Raw genomic sequence first — 8,692 nt, 5'->3', positions numbered from 1 at the left:
AAATTCCTAATAAAACTAACCATCATAGATATCTACGCAAAACAGCTGATCGGAAATGAAGTAAAGAAAACAAGAATACCAACATATATGCTTCTTTTTCGTTATATCATAGACAAAAAATTCTTTTTGTCTATGGTTATATGTGCCTCGCAGTTATTTTAATTTGGGTTGGATTAAAATAACACTGCTGGATTTTCTCATTAGTATTGGTTGATTTCACACTGCAATAACTAAATGATGATTATAATTCTTGTAACAGTAATGTTGTTCAAAATACAATCCAATATAAGTATCAAACTGTTTAAAACAGTATTTTACAAGATTAATGTATCGTTTTGTTGGAATTGTATTCTGAGATCTTCCTTCAATGACTGTGCAGCACTATAATGTTTTGATTATAGTATTGTATAAGGAAAATTCCATTCAATACAGTTCTAGATATAAATATCAGCTGTTATCAATTCTTGCACTTTCATTAGTTCCTGTCCCATGTTATCAATATACCTCAACTTCCTTTCGAGACCTCAGTTTCCTTCAGGAAGTTCCGATGGGTTTAATTCCCACAGATGCCAAAGAAACCTACTTTACATTGATAGCATTTGATAAGTATATTATTTGTTAATTGGGTTGTCAAAAATGATAAATGACACTTGGAAAAGTAGTGGACTTGATCCTTTCATTTTGTAAACTTTTTATTTAATAAAACCAGTAAAAAAATATTTAATTTGAGGTAATTTAAGAACTCACAGGAATGCAATGTGACTCTTAGAGAATTATTGTATCAAACATCAAGTAAGTTTGATTTTAACGTCACTAATTTCTATAAAACATTTACACATTGTTGTATACTGTATCTTCTTTTTAAATTTCAAAAATGTCTAAACATTTTAGTGTAAATAATCTTTTTTGCGATACAAGTAAAAAAGCCACAGAATCCCAAAATAAAATGTAAAATTAATATTTCATAAATTTCAAAAAAAATTTTAAACTTGTGAAAAATAAAAAGTATTTTAAATGTGAATTTCTTTACCACACACTGCAATTAATTCCTGAATACAACAAAGACATATGAATTATTCCTCTGACCACCGCCTTCCCTTGGTCACCTCAGCTTGGTAATTATCTTAAGTCTCCTCAGCCCCATAAGGTCCTGTTTTATTCATGGTACATTTGCTGATTAGCAGTGAGTTAATAACTAATGTGCAAGTGTGCAGTGCTGAGTCTTGCATGGCTGACCCTGTAAATTAAGTGATACAGACACCAAAGGACTAGAGGACTAAAGGACCACTCAGTCCTCATGCTGAATCTCCTTTGTTCTTGAGTCCTCTTGTTTCCACAGTCTCTGTTGATTATTGGGTTGAATTGAGGTAAATCTAATGGTAAGTTTCAATGATACAGTCAAGATCACTAGTACTATTAAAGTTGTCTCGGCCAGTGGCGGTCCTAGGGGGGATGGGAAGGATATATCCCCCATGAAATATTTTATATTTTATTAGGTAACATAAATACTATTAGCTTGAGCATATTTTAGAGCTCAAATACGTATAAAAATACGTTTTTAGGCTTTAAATTCCACTTTTTTCAGGGGGGGAACAACGGAACCCCTGGTGGTCATCTCCCCCGAAATGAAATCCTGGGACCACCACTGCTCGACTTTGAGATAATATAGTACTGTTATTTCAATTGCACTATGAAACAAATAAGATTAAACACTGTTATACCGGGATGCAAAGTAGTCGATAAAGAGTAGAGAAAAGGTGGATAGAGGGTGAGTGTACTCTTTGAAAAAAGTAGTTTTTCTCAAGACATTCCAGATATTAGACTCAACGGGAAAATACTATAGAGATGATAAGCAAAACAATCTGGAAGAGCCTTGTGCCTCAACCATCGATTTTGTAGTGTTTAAAATTGAAACCAACAGTAATCAATTACTATTGTTCAATCAGGTATTTGTGTCGAGCAGAATATTTCAATTAGTGTTGTAAACTTTATTATATTGGGTCAAACAATCAGGAAATAACACTGAATAATACTACTGTTGAATATTCCAGAACACGTAGAATCATATAGGCTTTTACAATAAAACAGCAAGAAATATTATATTAGATGAAACAAATAGGAAACTGATGTGGAATAATATTGAACACAACAGATAAGAAAACAGTGTGGTAAGAATGTTGGGTTAAACATTTTGGAATCAACACGACATGATGAATCTGGAAATCTGCTCAATAATATCAGATTTAATTAATACTAAACAACACGATATGATCAATATCACTTCGTCCTCACACCTAAAACTAAAGTAAAGGATCCAAATATGGATTTAGCACCAACATAACTCTTCTAATATTCCCGCTTTGGCTTTAGTGTACTTATTTTCCCACACTTCCTCCTGCTGGATTTTCTTATCCTAGTTCACAAGAGACGGAAAGTAGCCCAAATAACATGTTCATAGCCACAAGGAAGTGCTAGCTTCAACACCGTGAAACCACTGACCGCCTCTGGTCTATTCAATTATACCAGACCACGGCGGATTTTGTGAACACCTATCCAACATTTTTTTACATAATTGAAACGTTGTAAACAAAATTGAGTTATGAAAAAAATAGGACCATATGCAGTAAAAAGAACTTGAATGTTGGTATCTGTGCTAGGCTCGAAGCTGAAAGTACCTCGGGATTAAATAGTAAAATGGATTTTTGATTAGTCAAAACTGTAATTGTCCGATATGTTTAGATTTTGTATGTCCATAATTTATTAAGTTTTAGGTACAAATGTCTAGAATGAGTTCTACATGTACAGTAAATGGGTTTTATAATTTACTTTGCCCATATTGCTAAATTCCTTTAGTATTTTGTCGTGTTAAATTTAGTTCAGAGGTTTATAAAAAAAAATGTCAGGATTGCTTAGAGGAAATCTTTCTCAAAATGCCATGCTTTTTGCACAAACTTCATAATAAAACATGTTTCTCATTATAGATTTCCCCTAGACGCCTAGACCATAAGAGTGTTTGTGAGTAAACCAACCAGATAATATCATTATTTTTTTGTTCGTATCTAAACTATTGAGATTACTAAAACAGGAAATGTGTCAGTTATTATCATTTGTCTGTTCTTAAAGCTTTGACTTAGACTGCCATTGTGAGCATTTATACTAAAACCCCATTTTTAAATAACCTGAACAATTGATTAGAGATACTTATTTGGTTGCTGGACTAAGCAACCACATTGAAGATTTCAGAAAGCGTTTCTTGATCAACGTTTTGACTAATTTTAAAATTGTCATAACAAGGACATTAAATGCATTCATTATAAATCTTATTTTTATACAATCTGTCAAAAACTCACATTTCCCTAAAGAGAATTAGTGTCTTGGAATAAAAAGCAATAATTTAAGTTTGCAGTAATTGTATTTTACATAAATGACTAATAATTGAATACTACTACAATCAATTTAAACTACAAATCATTTTACATTTATACATTCACAAAAATATGGATCATATTGGAGATACTCTGTTTTCAGGCAGTTTATACTTTGAACCAATACTACAACATACACCTTGGAAGCATCTAGAATAGTTACACCATCAATCAATTCAGTTTAATCTTGTACAAATAAACATTTGTATTTATTTCTGTCATGGCTACATATCACATACTTAAATTTATATTCCCTATCATAAACTGCAATTAAAAATAACTAAAATTCCAGGATATTACAAAACATTATGGACACTTAAACAAAATATTTCCAGGAAAAAGAAAAAAAAATAGTTAAAAATAATTAATAATAGGAAGTGTTGTAATACTTCGTTCACAAAATTTAGGCGGTTTTAGGGGAATAAATCTAACTCCTCTACATCTTGGTCCTACTAATAAAAAAATTGCTCAGATCACAGCTGAGATTTGTAAAAAAGTCAATCAGCTGCAAAATACATTAAGCAGAAAAAAGTGGTGGGGGAAATTCCCCTCAAACCGCCTACATTTTTTGAACAGACCATAGGTAATGTGTAGTTATTTTACTAGTTTATTTGAAAAGGAATATAACTTATCAATCCAATTTTTAATAATAAATTAATACAGAATGAATTATTGGTCGTATTGAGATTTGTAATAATAAATACAAACCTTAAAACATACAATAGTTCATCCTAAATAATTGTATAATAACGTAACATTAATGAAATAAATATATAGAAAAATATTTGCACATTAAAATTTGTACTTTATGAAAAACAATAATCTCGGTGTTCCACAATAATCTTGTGTTATGTTTTATCATATAAAATAAAAAATGCACAGGATATAAGTATGAGGAAATTAAAAAATAAGTTAGAATATTGTAATCTTAATATTTTGGTATTTGAATACAAAAATAACGTTAGAATGTTTAAGCTGTGTTAAATAAATTAACGGAATTCAAGCAAACATCCACAGGATTTTAACAATTAAAAATATAAGACGAGAAGTAAATGTTATGTATATCAACATATCAAAATTTGCATAAAAATTGTTAATCAGTATTCAGCACTTAGGTGAAAATAGATTAGCTTTAGAATATAGTATAATTATAGTATAATGTAAGTAGTGATTAAACTAAAAATTCAACATAAAGAAAATAAAACAAAAAACCCTTAAAAAATATAAAATAAAGAAATTGTGTTGTGATAAAACTAAAATAATACTAATGTCTTAGTAGAGTGCTTACAAATTATTTAGTCGTCAAGGATTGACTAGGATTGGCTATTTGGTGGGTTAAGTGTATTATATAAAGGAAACAAATAATTGACTAGAATGTGCTAGTACAGTGTGTAGAAGTGAAAACAAAAACAAAATTGGAATGTTGCAATACTTTATAGGCCATACCAGACTTATCATTCGTACCTAAGAAAAATACTTATAACTTAAAACTAATAATTGAGAGTTGCAAGATATTTAAGACTGCTAAATTATTCTTTCAACCATTATTGTTAAGTTCCAAACCGACAACCAACAACACTTAAAACTGCAGTTGTAAAGATGGTTTGAATTATTTAGTAGTCTTCTGTATAAAATAGAAGCAAGAGAGAGATATTGACTAGACAACAAGTCTTGCGTTAGTGCTGTTAAGTTAAGGCTCTTGCAAAGGTTTAACTTCCAAAGATAACTTGCTTGGAATTTGAGGATAAGGTTTTTGGTATTATTTGAAAGTTTGGACAAGTTTAAAGGTTATATTTGGCGAGTGGTGAACTCATGCTATTTAAGACATTATTGCAGACATTTTGATTGGGAATAGTAACATTTTAACGATCTTTTGGGATTTGGAGTTATACCCTGTCATCAGGCCTACTACATATTAAGATCAAGCATAACCCAACTAAAGCTGAGGAATCATCAATATGTGTGAAAAAATATGAACGTATATAGTAGTCAAACAAGAACATTAAAACCCCTTAGATAAAACAAATCTAGACTAATCTAAGCTGGTTGTCTTCTAAGTACTTTCTCATTTTAAAAGGACAAGATCATATTCCAGATCCCGAAACATTGTGAAGATTGTGGTTTTAGCGAATTTCCCATATAGGAAATATTAGCGAATTTCCCATATAGGGAATATTAGCGAATTTCCCATATAGGGAATATTAGCGAATTTCCCATATAGGGAATAAGCTATTACCGTAGTACTCATGGTAAGACCTGGACGCGGGACCGATTTTTTTTTTCGTTTTGAAGTCCCTAGAGGCCAAAAACACCATAAGTTCAAATTCATATATATATATATATATATTTATATATATATTTATATATATATATATTTATATATATATATATTTATATATATATATTTTTATATATATATATATGTGTCCGTTAGCGCGATAACTCGAGCAAAAATGATCCGATTTTGATGAAATTTGGTACAAACATGTAAACCTACATTTATTCGAACGAGTTCGCAATCCAGCATAATCGGACCATGGGAACAGGGGTTTATGGGGGGTTTTATGGGGTAAAAATGGGTTTTTCCTATTTTTGACCCTAAAAACACAAAATTTCATCATTTCTTTTTAAACCATTTTGTAGAGCTTAAAAAAACAAATAATTTAGTATATTGAAGCGTTATTATGCGCCTAATTGTTACGGAGAAAATTAAAAAAAATTGTAATTTTAAAATTCCCATGTTATTCTTATGGAGAATAAGTCAACTGTTGTAGTTTGCTTGTTTATGAACATATTTTGATCAAATTTGGAAAATACATTAATTTCTTACTAAACCACAGCACCTTTTAACATTTTATATAAAAAAAAACTTTTTACCCTCCCTGTTGCAGCAAACCTAAGTACTCATTAAACTAATTCTGTTTAAATAGGAAATAAATGTGATATTTTTAAGGAGACATCTATCTATCTATCTATATATTAATAGGCAAGCATGTTTCTTTAAAACCTTTTTTCTCAGCTCGTGTGCATCGCAGGGGAAATCTACGCATACTGTTAGAAAGATATTTGCCTGTAGATGTGCAGAATCCCTTTATAAATTAAAATAGGCTAAAAAATAAGCACAAAAACGAATTTGAAAACTTCAAAAAATTAACATGGACCAACTGGGTTGCCATGATGGTGACGAAATAACAACAAAATGTAAACAGAAAATCAAAACAAATGGAAGAAATCCCAATCACATGTTTTATTTACAGTGTGGGGAGAAAATAGAGAAGTCTGTACATTAATTATTTTTGGTCGAGTTTCGACCACAGGACGACCACTAGTACTTATTTAATACGCAAGCAGGATTTTTGTGACAATTACTCCTCCGAAACTACTGAACCGATTGACATGTTTTTGGTGTCATTGGAAAGAGCGTAACGTGAAGTTGTGCAGGAAAACTTTCTTTTTAGGTAAATAATTAGAGAGTGAGTCCCTGGGGCCCTTTAAAGTTTCGTATTTCTCCATAAGATTAACATGGGAAACAAACATTGTTTTGAAACTCCAGCTGTTGTCAGAAATTAAATATTACATTTTGCTTTGACATTTAAATGTGAACAACCAGAACTATCAAATGCCTGAAGAAGAACATATGTTGTTAATTGTAAACAGTCAATGTGTAAATTAACTATGTTGTATTAAAAATGTGTATAGTTTTGGATGTTGGTTTGTGTTTAACGATATACGTTATTAATTATTGAATTGTTATTTTAAGGATTTGGCATATGAGTATGTCTATGATAAATAACTCCATTTCAGAGTTCTGCCAGTTTTTGCCTAACTCTGTTCTGTAGAGTTTAAAGTAGCCTACACCCTCACCTACAAATTGGCTAAATAACTTAGGTAGGCCTAACATTATAAAAGCTGACAGCCTTTTTACTTTGACTTAAATTGTAAGCTTACCTTTTCCCGTCCATGGACAGTTTGATAGTTAAACATTAACCCTTTAAACTGGAATAGGACTGTTATGTAAATTGTGAGTATTTTTATCAGTTAACCTTTTAGTTGACTCTTTTAAAATCATCGGAAATTATGACTGTTATTAGTTTTTAAACAAGTCATTTGTTTATTTGTAACTCCTCAACTCCTGTACTTATTTGAAATTGCTCGATTTCGAGCAACATGTACACTAGTACTTATTTAATACGCAAGCAGATTTTTTGTGACAATTACTCCTCCGAAACTACTGATCCGATTGGCATGTTTTTGGTGTCATTGGAAAGAGCCTAACGTGAAGTTGTGCAGGAAACTTTCTTTTTAAGGAAATAATGAGAGATTGAGGTCCTGGAGCCCTTTAAAGTTTCGTATTTCTCCATTAGGATAACATGGGAGATAGTTTTTATTTACAGAAACATATGTTTGTTACTTGAAAATAGTCAAAGTCTACTACATAATAATTGCTGTGTATTATGACTCTTAATGTATACCTACTACATTTCAATCAAGGATTGTGTACCTTAAAGTTTACCCATAATGGATCTTACTACTTTATTTTAATGCTGGGAATAGTAAAATTTAGTGGAGAATAAGTTACCATGATTTAGAAAACTTTACTATAAAGATTTATGTATTTAAATCACAACTCTTTGACATTATTAATTCATTTGAAACTAAACAGCTGATCGACAAATCAAACAAATCATCTACTTCATGTGAATAATGTTACTACACAAACATAGTTTTTTAACCAATATCATGATTCTTTTTTACTTGTGGGTGTATTTTGAGTTTGCAGTTATGAAAGCACCAAGCCAAGTAACTTTTATCTAATTTTCTTTATAAACTAATAGTATTAATGAATTACTACATGAACTTGACAAGTCAGGTAATTAATTGTCAGTATAGTATACCAAGGGGAAGAAGAGTTGGTCCATGAAAACAGACGAAGGCGGAGACAACCATCTAGAAAATCCAACTGAGTTTTAAAATATAGAGGTCAGTGGATTGCCAAGACACAGATTAGACTAATAAAAGGGGGCAGTGGTTTTATTGATGAGGAATATTAATACATCAAAAAGGGCCTCATTAATGGCACAAGGCTTCACGTGATCAGAATGGTTAACAACTTAATAGAATGTAAAGTCTTAACTGAAACAAGTGAGTGGGGACGTATTTTGATTTCGAGGAAAAAAATTTACCCGTCTGAAACAAACTTACCTTTTGAAATGGAAAGATGCTAATTTCTGTTACCTTTGGCATTTGCAGCGCTGTTCTTACCCAGA

This window comes from Macrosteles quadrilineatus, unplaced genomic scaffold (assembly GCF_028750875.1).
Source record: "Macrosteles quadrilineatus isolate MER2022 unplaced genomic scaffold, UCM_ALF_1.0 Scaffold_3__2_contigs__length_128488019, whole genome shotgun sequence".
Lineage (NCBI taxonomy): Eukaryota > Metazoa > Arthropoda > Insecta > Hemiptera > Cicadellidae > Macrosteles > Macrosteles quadrilineatus.
The sequence above is the reverse complement of the archived record's forward strand: the minus strand, read 5'-3'. Positions refer to the sequence as shown.